This window comes from Triticum aestivum, chromosome 1B (genome assembly GCF_018294505.1).
Source record: "Triticum aestivum cultivar Chinese Spring chromosome 1B, IWGSC CS RefSeq v2.1, whole genome shotgun sequence".
Classification (NCBI taxonomy): Eukaryota; Viridiplantae; Streptophyta; class Magnoliopsida; order Poales; family Poaceae; genus Triticum; species Triticum aestivum.
Genome location: NC_057795.1, coordinates 382,451,551 through 382,467,916, shown reverse-complemented (window position 1 = coordinate 382,467,916; position 16,366 = coordinate 382,451,551).

Genomic DNA, 16,366 nt, shown 5'->3' with positions numbered 1-16,366 from the left:
CCGACCTCTGGATGTAGTCAATTTAAGTCACATAATCCAACAACCTGGAGAGTCAGCCCGTAAGCTTTGGAACAGATTTTTCACCAAGAAGAATCAAATCATCGACTGTCTAGATGCCGAAGCCTTAGAGGCTTTCAAGCACAGTATCCGAGACGAATGGCTCGCCAAACACCTCGGCCAAGAAAAGCCAAGGACAATGGCAGCCCATACAAGCCTTATGACCCACTTTTGCGCGGGTGAGGATAGCTGGCTGGCCTGTAGCGGCACCAGCGACCCAGGCACATCCGAAGTCAGGGATGGCAACGGGAAGCCACAATGCAATAAAAACAAGCGCCGAAACAATAACGACAGCCCAAATAATACGGCGGTCAACACCGGATTCAGGGGCTCTCGACCCGGTCAACGGAAGAAGCCATTTAAAGGCAGTAGAGATGGACCGTCCAGCCTAAATAAGATTCTAGACAAGCTATGTCAGATTGATGGCACCCCTGAAAAACCTGCAAACCACACCCACAGAGAGTGCCGGTTTTCACGCAGGCCGGCAAGCTAAATGTCGAACATAAGGGGAGGGAGACGCCAAGCGAAGACGAGGATGAGCCTCGCTAGCCGAACACTGGGGGACAGAAAAAATTCCCACCAGAAGTCAAAACAGTGAACATGATTTATGCAACTCACATTTCAAAGAGAAGGCGCAAACGGGCACTCCGCGACATATACACTGTAGAGCCCGTCGCCCACAAATTCAATCCCTGGTCGCCTGCCCGATCACCTTTGATTGCAGGGATCATCCGACTAGTATCCGGCATGGAGGATGGGCTGCCTTGGTGCTCGACCCAATAATCGATGGATACCACCTCACCCGAGTCCTTATGGACGGCGGCAGTAGTCTTAAACTGATATACTAGTACACTGTCTGCAAAATGGGGATAGACCTGTCAAGAATCATCCAAAGAAATACTACCTTTAAAGGAGTAATACCAGGTGTAGAGGCCCGCTGCACGGGCTCTCTAGTACTAGAGGTTATATTCGGTTCTCCCGACAACTTCAGAAGCGAAGAATTAATCTTCGACATTGCTCCATTCCGAAGCGGCTATCATGAACTACTCGGAAGAGCGGCCTTCCCTCGCTTTAACGCAATCCTGCACTATGCCTACCTCAAACTCAAGATGCCCGGTCCGCGTGGTGTCATAACTGTTAGTGGAAATACAAAGCGTTCCTTATGTGCGGAAGAATATGTGGTGGCTCTAGCAGCCCAACATTGAGCGGCCCCTCCAACCAGAATAAACGGTCGGTCGTCAGGACCACGGACACGGTTAGGCGAGTCCAACGCCCCACCAGATGTAACAGCTCAGATGAACCTGAGCTTGGGTTGATAGATATACCCCATGGGTGGTGCTAGGGGCTACTCGCAACATTATAAGATACCTATAGTTCGGCTTGACCCTATTAAGATAATAACAAATTGTATTTTTATGGTTCATTGAGAATAACCAACTCTTCGCACGATTACACCAGATTCTTTTACCTGGGTTTTTCCTCTTTTACAGATGATCATCATGCTACACCCTTCCAGGATACGGCACAACAGAGACATAGGCGCAGACTTGCAGCAGGGCCCCGCTCAGAGGTTTCTTTTTGGATTAAGACCCTGTGTAAACCTTTTTACTGTCTTTTGTTGCTTCATACCCTCTAGATACTTAACACAACCAGGAGGGATGCTGGCGTTATTGTCATTTCAGCACGCCAGACCAATGCATGTACTTGGAAATTCAGGGCTCATTATCGAGGGCGTTACTCAGCCTACTATATATTGTAAAAGTCCGAATACCTTAGGGAGTGTTCGGCGTCGCGAGTTTGGCCTTATATTCATCAGCTGTGAATCATGTCTTTGGTCAAATATTGGGTTTGCCCGGCTCCTGGGTTTTGCTACCTTACGTTCCATTTTATCGGCTAAGGCAGCCAAAGGAGAACTACTGTGATTGTGCCCTGGTTATTCCGGATGAGCACCTCAGTAGAGAAAGCCGAAAACTGACTGTCATTATACAGCGAGAGACTGGTCAACCACTCGATAACCTATCGGCATCTTCGGGATTCCTCTGCCTTAACGAAGGACCGGTTTCCCAATCATGTGCGTACACGCATCGTATTCGGATGAACGCGGAAATACCAGGGGCTATATCGTAGCCCCACCGTCAAACTCGTATGGCTAAGTGAAAGTGTTACAGCTATATAGTCCGGTTGCCTGGTTCGCCGCGCTATCACCTCCTTAATGGACCAAGACGTTGGATCAAGTGTGATTGCGCGCTTTTACGAACACCCCCACATTATATGTGTGGGGGCTGAAGCCGACGACTGCTATCTTTCAGGTTATATACATACAACGGTCGCACATGAGGCATTACAATACTTTTGGGCAGAAGTATAAACATAGCCTTTATAACTAAAATAGCATTGTTTTTACAATTGAGTTACATGTCACTCAAACATGGTACTCTTCGAGCACCGAGCCCCTATTAAACGGGCGCCTTCTAGGACTTCCTCAAAATAGTGCTCGGCCGGGTCCTGGCCTCCCGCCGGACCCCGGGCCGCGATAGCAGTGGCTTCCATTCCTGCACAGCGTGTCTTCACACGGGCAAGAGCCATCCACGCACCCTCTATGCATGCCGACCTCTTCACAACGTGAATATGAGACACAACGCCAAGGAATTGTTGCACTAAACCAAAATAACAATCCGGCCTTGGTCCCTTCGGCCAAAGATGATCCACGACAGACCTCACGGCAAGCCCAGATAACCTATGGAGCTCGGCCCACTCAGCCATTTGTTTGTTTAATAGCAGCGGACACTTTGGAGCACCGAATTGCAACAAGAACAACCGTTCTACCTCATGATCTTTTTGATCTTTGAAATATTCAGTTGCATCAGCAACACTCTTGGCCAAGTCCAAGTATGAGTCCTCAGCACTCCATAATTGATCTAGAGGGGCATACTTCAGATCTCCAAACTTCGTACGCAACAGAAAGGGCTTCCCAGCCGTGATATCTCCGGCTTGACGAAGCTCCTCCCGTGCAGCTCTGATTTCAGAGCGCGTTTCCTTGGCTGCTTCCAAGGCCTTCTTCAGGTCAGCCGCTTTCGCTTGGTTTTTCTTTTCAAGGAGCTCATAGCGGTCGGCAGCATCTTTCAGCTCAATGTCCATCTTGGCAACCTTATCTTCGCTTTGGCGACGAGCAGCTTGTTCGGCTTTTAACTCGTCGGCCGCCTTTAGGGCAGCCGCATCACTTCTCCTGGCTTGTTCCTTGGCTAGAGCAAGTTCTGTCCTAAGGGCCTCCACGGCAGCAGCTCCATCTGCAGCCACATCATATTATAGATACTACATCATGCTCCTCTTACTATTTGCTGACAATAAAAACAAAAAAGGGAAAACACATACCCTGTGCCTTGTCAAGCCGCTTGTTCACAAGTGCGATGTCGGCATCTGCCACATCAAGCTGTTGCCTTAGTTTGACGAATTCAGCAGTTCGATCAACCGCCAGACCCTCAGCCGCCTACACATAAAAGCAGTGTGGTCATTACCTGGGATTATGATCCTCTGTTTGCCGCCCCGGGCTGGTAACCAGAGTCTCAGGGGCTACTATCCATATGGAGGACATCTAGCGTGTGTGGTACATCCAAAAGTTTGCATATTACTTTGCGTACCTTGAAGCCTTTGAGCAGGCTTGCAAAAGCTTCATTTAACCCGCTTTTGGCGGATGAATTCCTCTCAAACACCGTACCCATTAAGGTACAGTGCGCCTCTGAGATAGCCGCTTGCTCCAAAAGATCCATCAGTGTATCCGGTTGTGCACCGAACGGCCCCGGACTCTTTCTGTTGTTCCCCTTGGTGGCCGAATACTCCGGACTTCGGGCGGCCGAAGAATTAGCTTCTGGCCTTGGAGGATCAGGAGAAATCCTCCGTGATGACACCTCAGGATCGTCCGCCCCATGAGGCGGGAGGCAGGAGGAGGCGTTTCGCTCTCCATCATCTCCGGAAGAAGATCCGCCGAAGATGAACTCTGTTGAGAAGGGTTGTGATCCGGACTGCAAGACAAGTGTCGGTTATTATTCTTAGAGATAAAAGTATGATATATTTATCGAAGCACTTTTCATTTACTTATAGCTCGGTGGAGGGCTGGCCCATTCGCGGCGATGTGCGGTGAGGATGCCCCCTGGGGCAGGGCTCCCTGGGAAAGGTTTCTTCCCTTGTTCGGACACCTCCGCTTCCAAATCTTTGGAGGCGACCTAAGGGAGTCCCGGATTAGGGGGTGTTCGGATAGCCGGACTATAACCTTTGGTCGGACTCCTGGACTATGAAGATACAAGATTGAAGACTTCGTCCCATGTCCGGATGGGACTTTCCTTGACGTGGAAGGCAAGCTTGGCGATACGGATATGTAGATCTCCTCCCATTGTAACCGACTCTGTGTAACCCTAGCCCTCTCCGGTGTCTATATAAATTGGAGGGTTTTAGTCAGTAGGACGAACAACAATCATACCATAGGCTAGCTTCTAGGGTTTAGCCTCTCTGATCTCGTGGTAGATCTACTCTTGTACTACCCATATCATCAATATTAATCAAGCAGGAGTAGGGTTTTACCTCCATCGAGAGGGCCCGAACCTGGGTAAAAACATCGTGTCCCTTGTCTCCTGTTACCATCCGCCTAGATGTCGGGACCCCCTACCCGAGATCCGCCGGTTTTGACACCAACATTGGTGCTTTCATTGAGAGTTCCGCTGTGCCATCGCCATTAGGAAGGATGCCTCATCCCGTCTTTAAAGGCGGCACTGTTGCAAAAGGAGCTTTGGCTGCCGGCCAAACTCTCCGGCTGGGCGGTTTTCTTATGACCGCCTATTCGGCCGCTGCGCCGACAATGACTTCTCGGGTCATCGAAAGCAATCTTCACGCCAACTCGGAACTCGCCGAGCAGCTAGATCCGATGGAGCTCTCTTCCTTAAACGAGCTCTTGGATTGCATCGCCGCCCTGGGAGTCGCTACAGATTACGATCAGATTGGGCTTAAACCCGATCCGAAGAGATTAACTCTCCCCAGGTGACCCACCACGCTGCGGTGGTGGAGGAACAATACGGCAAGCCTTCATCTATCTTAAGGACTAGTTATGTCCGGATTCCCGATCCCTCCAAGCCAGATACCTGCGGAGGGGAGGACGTCACTCAAGCCCTGAACCTAAAGTCAGGCAGCAGGCTAGATTCATTGGACAATATCCAAGAACTCAAGATTCCGAGCTTGGAAACTCCTTGGCCCCTGAGTCTCAGATTGGGTGAGGTTCCGGATTCAATTCCACCTGCCCACCCAAATATAAGGGATTTATCCCAAACTCGGCAAGAGCCCGCAGAAACAGTACACCATTACTGGGCCAGATTCCTCCTGGTTATGAACAGGATAGAGGACTGCCGCGAGGAGGATGCTATTTCATTCTTCTACAATAATTGCACGGACAAGGGAATCCTCAACGCCATAAGTCACCGTGAAATTACACGCTTCGCTGACTTGGCATCCATAGTACGAAAGTACTGTGTGATGGAAAGCGCATGGAAAAACGAAATAAAATTTTGGGACAATCCGGCCCTGAATACAACCGCAGTCCGAAATAAAATGGTGCATCATCGCCAGGCACCTAGGTTAAACACCAAAAAGCAAAAACCCTCTATAGGGCATGGAACCATACTGGAGGGATGGCTGAATGGACCCTATAAAATTCATAGTACAGAGGGCGCCACACCAACTCATAGCCTTAGAGCATGTTGGATACTCCGGTGGCCAGAAGTGGCGGGGGGCTTCTAACTCCAGAATTCACAGAGCACCACCCCAGGGATACCAGTACGGTATTAACAGTCTTCGAGACTTTCGCATCAAATAATATGCGGAAACGAACACTCCGTAGCCTTGCCAAAGTCTACCAAGTAGCAACAATAAACCCATGGAGTGACACAGCTATTACCTTTAATGCTAGTGATGAACCTAAATTCCGAACAGCCCGAGCACCAGCCGCATTGGTCCTCAGTCCAATAGTGGACGACTTTCGACTTACCAAGGTACTCATGGACGGTGGCAGCGGATTGAACCTCATTTACGAGGAAACCCTTCGAAAAATGGAAATAGACTGGAGCCGCATTGAGCGAAGCAACACAACCTTTAGAGGAACAATCCCCAGTCGGGAAGCGTGCTGTACAGGAAAAATCACACTCGATGTGGTGTTCAGCACATCGGATAACTACAGATCCAAGGAGGTCACGTTTCAAGTGGCCCCGTTCAGCAGCGGATACCACGCTCTATTAGAGCGAGAGACATTCACAATTTTTCAAGCTATACCCCATTACGGGTACATGAAGCTCAAAATGCCCGGACCCAACGGGATCATCACTCTTGCTAGTGACCCGGACATAGCACTCCGCGCCGAAAACAAGACAACCGCACTGGACCATGAGGCACTATCTAAAGCCCTAGCAGCCAAAGAACTGACTGCGCTGCGCTCCATGGTGAACAGGGATGACGTGATACTCGATAAAAGATCCAAGTCTACCTCCTTTAAACCGGTGGACGAAATAGTCAAATTCCAAGTCCACCCAACAGACCCTACAAAAACGGCCTCCATCGGGGCGCAATTAAACCCTGATGTAGACGCCACAATACAAGAATTCCTACGCGAAAACTGGGACATTTTTGCTTGGCACCCTTCAGACATGCCAGGAATCCCACGCAGGCTGGCCGAGCACAGCCTAAACATCCTAAAAGGATTCAAGCCTGTCAAGTAGGCTCTTCGGTGTTTCTCTGGACCAAAGAGACAAGCCATGGGAGAGGAGCTAGCCAAACTACTAGAGGCCGGATTCATCAAAGACATAAAGCATCCGGACTGGCTAGCCAACCTAGTGATGGTACCAAAGAAGGACAAATCCTGGCGCCTATGTGTCGATTTCAAGGACCTCAACAAGGCTTGCCCAAAGGATCCCTTCCCCCTCCCTCGCATCGATCAAATTATCGACGCCACCGCAGGACACGATTCATTGTGTTTCCTCGACGCATACTCCGGCTACCATCAAATTAAGATGGCAGAGCCAGACCAAGCCGCAATGGCATTCATCACCCCATACGGCCCCTTCTGCTTCAACACAATGCCCTTCGGGCTCAAAAACGCTGGCGCAACATATCAGCGCATGATTCAGACATGTTTGGCAAACCAGATCGGCAAAACAGTGGAGGCATACGTAGATGACATGGTCGTCAAAACCAAGCATGTCGAAACTCTAGTACACGACTTGAGGCTCACATTCGATAAACTCCGGACATATGACATCAAGCTTAAACCGAAAAAATGCGTTTTTGGCAAACCAGCCGGAAAGCTCTTGGGCTTCATTGTATCCAGTAGAGCAATTGAAGCAAACCCAGCCAAGATCCGAGCTCTGTCACAATTGGATATTCCAAAAGACCTCAAACAAACACAAAAAATGACGGGATGCGTGGCGGCTCTAAGCCGCTTTATCTCCCGCTTGGGAGAAAAGGCATTAACCCTTTATCGCCTCCTCCGGCGCACCGAACACTTCGAGTGGACGGATGCCGCCACAGCCGGACTCGAAGAAATAAAAGCCATATTGGCAACAAACCCGGTCCTGGCCGTGCCTAACATCAGCGAACAAATGCTATTATACATTGCGGCAACTCATCAAGTTGTAAGCACAGTGCTCGTCGTCGAACGAGAAACGGACGGACACAAATTTCCCCTTCAAAAACCAGTTTACTACGTGTCCACTGTCCTCACTCCATGCAAGTCACGGTACCCGCATTATCAAAAGATAGCGTACGCGGTGTTTATGGCATCCCGGAAGCTGCGACACTACTTTCAAGAGTGTTCAATAACAGTAGCCTCTGAAGTACCTCTTAATGACATTATAAACAACCGCGACACGACATGCCGGATTGCCAAATGGGCCATTGAGCTCCTCCTGTTCGACATAACCTACAAGCCACGGCGAGCTATCAAGTCACATGTTTTGGCCGACTTTGTCGCTAAATGGACTGAAGCCGAACTCCCTAAAGAGTACGGCACATATTCCAATTGGATCATGCACTTCGACAGCTCCAAAATGCTAACTGGTCTGGGGGCTGGCGTCGTTTTGACATCCCCAACAGGAGATACAGTTAAATACATACTCCAGATAATGTATACAGACTCCAATAACGCAGCCAAATACGAGGCCCTTCTACACGGCCTCCGGATGGCAGTCTCCATGGGCATTCAACGCCTAGAGGTGCGATATCCCAAATAAATGGAGACTTTGATGCCAAGGATCCGAAAATGGTAGCTTATCGCAACGCCACCCTAAAAATGTCAGCTCGGTTCGAAGGGCTCGAATTTCACCATATAGCCCGGGAAAACAATCAGGCAGCAGACGTCTTGGCACGCATCGGCGCAAAGCGCGATGCAGTCCCCCCCCCCCCAACATTTTCTTGGAAAGGTTATTCGAGCCATCCATCTCATGGGAAGGGGAATCCGGAAATAACAGCCCGGATCCAACCGCACTGCCCGACACCGAACATTCTGACACAGCGGGAGGCTTGGCCAATGAAGTAAAATCCTCAGCCCACGAAATAATGACAGTCATTGCCCCATGGACAAAACCATTCCTAGCCTACCTGACCAGGCAGGAATTTCCAGAGGACCAAAACGAGGCACGCTGCATAGTGCGGCCATCTAAAGCCTATAAAGTCCACGAGGGAGAGCTTTATAAGAAAAGCACCACCGGAGTCCTTCAAAGGTGTATCTCCGAAGAGGAAGGGCGAAATCTCCTAGCTGAAATTCATGCCGGACTCGGCGGGCACCATGCCGCAGGCCAAGCCCTTCTAAGCAAGGCCTTCCATACAGGATTTTATTGGCCGACGACCCGGGCAGATGCTCAGGGTTTAGTCCAACGATGCGTCGGTTGCCAGCTCTTTGCTAACCAAAGCCACATGCCACCCACCGCCCTCCAAACTATACCCATCACCTGGCCCTTTGCGGTCTGGGGGCTTGACATGGTTGGACCCCTTAAAGGGGGAACCCACAAGCAAAAATACTTACTGGTCATGGTGGACAAATTACCAAATGGATAGAGGCCAAGCATGTTAAGACGGCCGAATCCAGACCGGTGATAGACTTCATATCAGGGGTCGTACACTATTACGGCGTCCCCCACAACATCATCACTGATAAAGGTACAAACTTTACGGCCGACGAGGTCATACTTTGGTGCAAAAACATGGGCATCAAGCTCGACTATGCTTCAGTCTATCACCCACAAACTAACGGTCAAGTCGAGCGAGCAAATGGTCTAATCATGAGCGGCATCAAACCCAGGTTAGTGCGATCCCTCAAGGAATATAATATTCACTGGGTAGAGGAGCTCGACTCCGTACTCTGGGGGCTGCAGACCACGCCGAATCGCACTACCGGATTCACACCATACTTTATGGTATACGGCGTAGAGGCAGTTCTGCCCTGCGACATAATTCATGAATCACCTCGCGTGCGCATGTACGAAGAAAGAGAAGCCGAACTCGATCGGCAGGGCAGTTTGGACGCCTTGGAGGAGGAGCGCGACGTGGCCAAAGCCCGTTCCGCATTCTATCAACAGCAGGCTCAAAGATATCAAAGCAGAGAAGTACGGGCCAAAACATACAATGTTGGCGAATTAGTTCTACGCCTGCTGGACAAGAAAAAGGACAAACTCAAGCCAAAATGGGAAGGTCCCTTCATAATTGACCAAGTCCTGATAACCGACTCGAGCCGAACCCATGGAACGCAGCCCGTCTACGAAGATTCTACGCCTAGCGCCGGACTCTAGGTTCGTCTCCTTCCCCTGTCTATTTTTTACATATTAGCTGTCTTATATTTCTCTCCTTCTCCCTCCTTTTCTCTTACAGCCTTTTAGGGCTCGTTTGTGCCTCGTTCGCAAACACTTGACGCACTATCCGTGCTCCGTATACCTGGGGGCTTCTTTAACAAAAGCTTGTTTATACGGGCCTTGAGGGAGTCCCGGATTAGGGGGTGTCCGGATAGCCGGACTACCATCATCGGCCGAACTATCATCGGCCGGACTATCATCATCATCGACCGGACTCCAGGACTATGAAGATACAAGATTGAAGACTTCGTCCCGTGTCCGGATGGGACTTTCCTTGGCGTGGAAGGCAAGCTTGGCGATATGGATACGTAGATCTCCTACTATTGTAACCGACTCTATGTAACCCTAGCCCTCTCCGGTGTCTATATAAACCGGATGACTCTAGTCCGTAGGACACAACAACAACCATTACAATCATACCATAGGCTAGCTTCTAGGGTTTAGCCTCCTTGATCTCGTGGTAGATCCACTCTTGTAAACATCCACAATATCAATATCAATCAAGCAGGGCGTAGGGTTTTACCTCCATCAAGAGGGCCCGAACCTGGGTAAAACATCGTGTCCCTTGTCTCCTGTTACCATCTGCCTAGACGCACAGTTCGGGACCCCCTACCCGAGATCCGCCGGTTTTGACACAGACATTGGTGCTTTCATTGAGAGTTCCTCTGTGTCGTCACCGATAGGCTTGATGGGCTCTTCAATCAACAACGACGCAGTCCTAGGTGAGACTTTTCTCCCCGGATAGATCTTCATATTCGGCGGCTTCGCACTGCGGGCCAACTCACTTGGCCATCTGGAGCAGATCGAAAGCTACGCCCCTGGCCGTCAGGTCAGGTTTGGAAGCCTAAACTTCACAGGCGATATCCGCGGGGACTTGATCTTCGATGGATCTGAGCCACAGCCGAGCGTGCCGCGCTGTCAGAATGGGCACGACCTAACTCTGCAGCCGGACAGCACCTTGGAGGCCGCACACGAATCCGCTCCAACCCATAGTCCGGAGCCGATCGCTTAGATCGAGGACGGATGGCTGGACACCACCTCGGGAGGTGCAACTTCTACGGTGATGGAGCCGAACACTTACCTTGTCCCGCATAAAGCTCATGACTCTGAGGTGCCGGACTCTCTACCGGACTTCGAACCTCCTGCGCCCCTGCCAGTCGAATCCGACTGGGCGCCGATCATGGAATTCACCGCTTTGGACATCTTTCAGCACTCACCCTTCGGCGATATCTTAAATTCGCTGAAGCATCTCTCGCTATCCGGAGAGCCCTGGCCGAACTATGGCCAGGATGGTTGGGACGCGGACGACGAAGAAATTCAGAGCCCACCCACCACCCACTTCGTAGCCACCGTCGACGATCTAACCGACGTACTCGACTACGACTCCGAAGACATCGACGGTATGGACGACGATGCCGGAGACTATCAAGAACCAGTGCCTACAGGACACTGGAAGACCACCTCGTCATACAACATATATATGGTGGACACCCCAAAAGATGGGGACGACGAAGAAGCAACGGAGGCCGATTCCTTAAAGAAACAGCCCAAGCGCCGACATTAGCGGCGCCGCTCTAAATCCCGCCACAGCAAGAATAGAGATTCCGGCACAGGAGATAATAACACCCTAGAAAGTGCCGAAGACAAATCCCTCCAGCATGATCCAGCGCAGGAGGAGGCAGAAGCAAGCCCTCACGAGAGGGCGGCAGACGAAGAGGTCAAGGATGATAATTACTTACCTCCCTCCGAAGATGAGGCAAGCCTCGACGACGAATTCGTCGTGCCTGAGGATCCCGTCAAACAAGAGCGTTTCAGATGCATGCTAATGGCCACGGCAAACAACTAAAGAAAAAGAAGCAACAGCTTCAAGCTGATCAAGACCTACTGGCCGACAGATGGACCGAGGTCCTCGCGGCCGAAGAGTATGAACTCGAACGCCCCTCCAAAAGTTACCCAAAACGCAAGTTGCTCCCCCGACTAGAGGAGGAAGCGTACAAACCTGCATCACCAGCGCACAATACGGCAGACCGACCACCTCGTGGCTGCGACAGAGAGGTGTGCAAGCCCTCCACCAAAACCGTACCCCGGCATCGCTCAAAAAGCATGAAGCCACGGGGGAACGCGCCGGACTTGCGGGATATATTGGAGGACAAGGCAAGACAATCCAGATCTATCTATGGATCACGTGGGCGCCCCAGGACCCATGACGAATACCGTCGCGCCAGATACAACTACTCCGGCCGGGCCGAACACAGCAGACAACGCTCTCTCGAGCTACATCACGATATTGCTCAATACAGAGGCGCCGCGCACCCACTATGCTTCACTGACGAAGTAATGGATCATCAAATCCCTGAAGGGTTTAAACCCGTTAATATCGAATCCTACGATGGCACAACAGACCCCGCGGTTTGGATTGAGGATTATCTCCTCCATATACATATGGCCCACGGCGACGATCTTCACGCCATCAAATATCTCCCGCTCAAGCTTAAAGGACCAGCTCGGCATTGGCTTAACAGCCTACCCGCAGAGTCAATTGGATGCAGGGAAGACCTGGAAGCCGCGTTCCTCGACAACTTCCAGGGCACGTATGTGCGACCACCGGACGCAGATGACCTAAGCCACATAATCCAGCAGCCAGACGAATCGGCCAGGCAATTCTGGACACGGTTCTTAACAAAGAAAAATCAAATCGTCGACTGTCCGGATGCAGAGGCCCTCGCTGCCTTCAAACATAACATCCGCGACGAGTGGCTGGCCCGGCACCTAGGACAGGAAAAGCCAAAATCCATGGCAGCCCTCACATCACTCATGACCCGCTTCTGTGCGGGAGAGGATAGCTGGCTAGCTCGCAGCAACAACCTCGGCAAAAACGCTGGCAGTCCGGATACCAAGGACAGCAATGGCAGGTCGCGTCGAAACAAAAACAAACGCCGCATTAGGGGGTGTCCGGATAGCCGGACTACCATCATCGGCCGAACTATCATCGGCCGGACTATCATCATCATCAACCGGACTCCAAGACTATGAAGATACAAGATTGAAGACTTCGTCCCGTGTCCGGATGGGACTTTCCTTGGCGTGGAAGGCAAGCTTGGCGATACGGATACGTAGATCTCCTACTATTGTAACCGACTCTATGTAACCCTAGCCCTCTCCGGTGTCTATATAAACCGGATGGCTCGAGTCCATAGGACACAACGACAACCATTACAATCATACCATAGTCTAGCTTCTAGGGTTTAGCCTCCTTGATCTCGTGGTAGATCCACTCTTGTAAACATCCACAATATCAATATCAATCAAGCAGGACGTAGGGTTTTACGTCCATCAAGAGGGCCCGAACCTGGGTAAAACATCGTGTCCCTTGTCTCCTGTTACCATCCGCCTAGACGCACAGTTCAGGACCCCCTACCCGAGATCCGCCGGTTTTGACACCGACAGGCCTCATGCCCAATAAATGTGTCACACTTCCGCATGTACCTTTTATTCACCATTATATGCATCGATATGACTTAAGTTTTGGCCAATCTGGGTTGCCTGGCTCCTGTGCTTACCCCTACGTTCCCGATTGTTCGGCTAGGCGGTAAAGGGAGCACCTCTGCGATTGTTACTGCCGGGTCAGCCGGATGTGTACCTTAGACTGGGTGAAGCCGAAAGCTAGTGTTCTTAAGGGGATATTCGGTTGGTGAACCAAATGATGATTTCTCACTCGTTTATTTATCTGCCCCCCGATGTTTTTCTGATTTTTTCGCAGTCCGAACATGCACTTTAGGGCATGCCTCCCAGGGAAATGAACCCCTAACGGAACTATTCTCCATGGAAGATGTTTCTTACTAACCATGTAATATAACATAACTAGTTGGGCACTTGTCTGTTCAAGCACTAATGACCCCTACGCCTGGTCTCCATGCATGCCCCGGTTCTTACATAACCGAGAGGGTATTCGGACACACTCCGGACTATCGGGTCCCGAGGTTGAAGCGAAAAGGTCCGCCATGACAAACGATCTACAATCCGGCTAGAAGGCATTTTACATGTCATCTTAAATTACATAGTCAATTTGGCTGGGTATATTCCTCTTCAATACCATCCAACAGGTTGTCTATTTTATAGTCCTGTTGGGAATATTTGGCAGCCAGCTCTACCTGGTCATACACTAAGCTCACAGGGATCTCCTTCCCATCGGGCCCTACCGGTCCGACCTCGGCCATGTGGTTTCGGTCAGCCTTCATGTACCGTGTCTTCACCATGGCCCAGGCCTCCCTGGCGCCTTGACGGTAGGCCGATATCTTCCATAATCGAGAGCACCGCCGCGCTCCCTTCAGCTTCTCTGCAAGCTCTCCAAGGCCTTCGGGCATGGAGACAGATGGTCACAAGTCCTGGGCGATGCCTTGCATCACCTGCCGAACTCGTTCGTGCAGTTGTGAGAGCTCGAGAAGAAGGTCACCCGTAGATCCGGGCAATTCCTCTACAGGTCGACCTGTCAGCATACCTACAGACATAACTCTGTCAATCGACTTCCTCGCCGAACCTTTTTTCTGAAGTTCGTTCAAGCACTTACTAAAAATGCCGCGTTGAAGCCGCCGATTCTCCTTCACGGAGTCCGACAGCTGAGCACGAACATCCTTTAGTTCCTCGCCCAGCTGGGTGTTGGCATCTTGGAGCTTATTCTTCTCCTGACCCACCCTCGTAAGCACGCTCTCGCCGTCCTTTAACCGACACAAGAGTTGTTGCTTGTCCGGATCCACTCCGGTGCCATCTGCAATATTATTGTCAGATTTGCACACAAGCCGCACTTCACAAACATACTTATCTTTTGACGCATATATTACCAGAGGGGGTCTCCTTGGCCTCCCCTGCCGCGGCTAGTGCGGTCTCAAGTTGGGCTTTGCACTCTTCCAGCTCCTGGGACAGTTGGGTATTCTTTTCTGTAAGATCCTGCATAACAAATGATCCCTAAATCAGTTATTCTAACTGTTTCAAGTCTCGGGGGCTACTGACATATATAACCATCATATTTTCTCACCCGTATGTCTTTTACATACTGCTCTGTGGCTCTGGCTAGACCATTTTGAGCGGCACGGAGGTACGCATCTCCCGTATTGAAGGCATCTAACGCCTCTTGGGAGAAACATGCGTCACGAAGAACTGTCCGGCAACGCCTATGGTTCATGGCACTCTCCACCTCTGAATTGGTGGCAGACAACCCATCTGCATCCTCTGCCGGAGGAGCATCCAGTGCGCGCCTTGTGCTCACCTCCAATTCCGGACCCGGCCTTGGAGCCTGTCTGGTGGAGGCGCGATTGGCAACCTCTCCGGATATAGTCCGGCGAGCGCTCTTTTTCCCGAAGAAAGCACGGGCGTTGGTACACCTCGATGGAATAAAAATCTGGGACTCAAATGGCACGCCATACCATTGCACCGGCGTCTCAATCCGGACCGCACTTCTTTTCAGCCTGCCGGACCTTGATGCCCCTTGTTGGCTAACCACTGCAGGCTCGGCCCTCCGCCTCAAGGACTTCCCCTGCAAAAATGCCATCGGTATGCGGTGACCAAAAATGTGCATGGATGGATCATTTCAAAAATAGTGGGACTTCGGTCTCGGTTACTTGAGAGGCTGGAAGTAGTCCGGGATAATCGGCCGTAATGGCCACCAAGGCGTTGTCCTTGCTCAATTGATGAAACACCCCATCGATCAGCTCCACACATAAGTCCGGGTCCTCTTGGGAGTCCGGATCGAAGGACCGTTCTGGGTCATCGGGTTATGGAGGAGGGCTGTTTATCTCCTTTACAGCCTGGCGTAGCTCCTGCGTTGAAATTGCTAGGCTGAATACTTAATAACGGGAATATGAAACGGATGGGCGAGCGAAGGTGTCCGCTTACCCAGCTTGGAGGATTGTACATAGAAAATCCGCCCTGTGGGTTGACGCGGAGGAATTCCTTCTCTTCTCCCTTGTACAAAGCGGACAAGATCTTTATTAGAACGACAGCTGAATCCGGCCCCTTACTGCCGCACCGGGTGGCGTCGTCCTCCCCGTTGAAATCCCACATGGGGTGGCCTCTGTACTAAAGCGGCTGCACCCCCCGCATAATGCATGTGGCCATGACCTCGATCATGGTCGGTCCGGAATGAGCTAACAACCTTATCCGGCTCATCAGGTAAAGGACGTCCCTGTCATTTTCCTTCTGAGGGCTCCATGGACGCCAGCTTAGGCACTTCTTCAAAGGAGCATTATCAAACTCAGGGAGTCCGATCCGAACAGGATCCGGCAGGGGGACGTCTTCTATATAAAACCATTCCGAAGGCCAGTCTTCGGACGCCTTCTTTGGGGTTCCGGATAGATATCCGGTCCCGGTGATGTGCCATAGTTCTGCTCCGCCCACTTGATATATCGACCCCTCCTGAGAACGGGGCACGAGGTAGAACA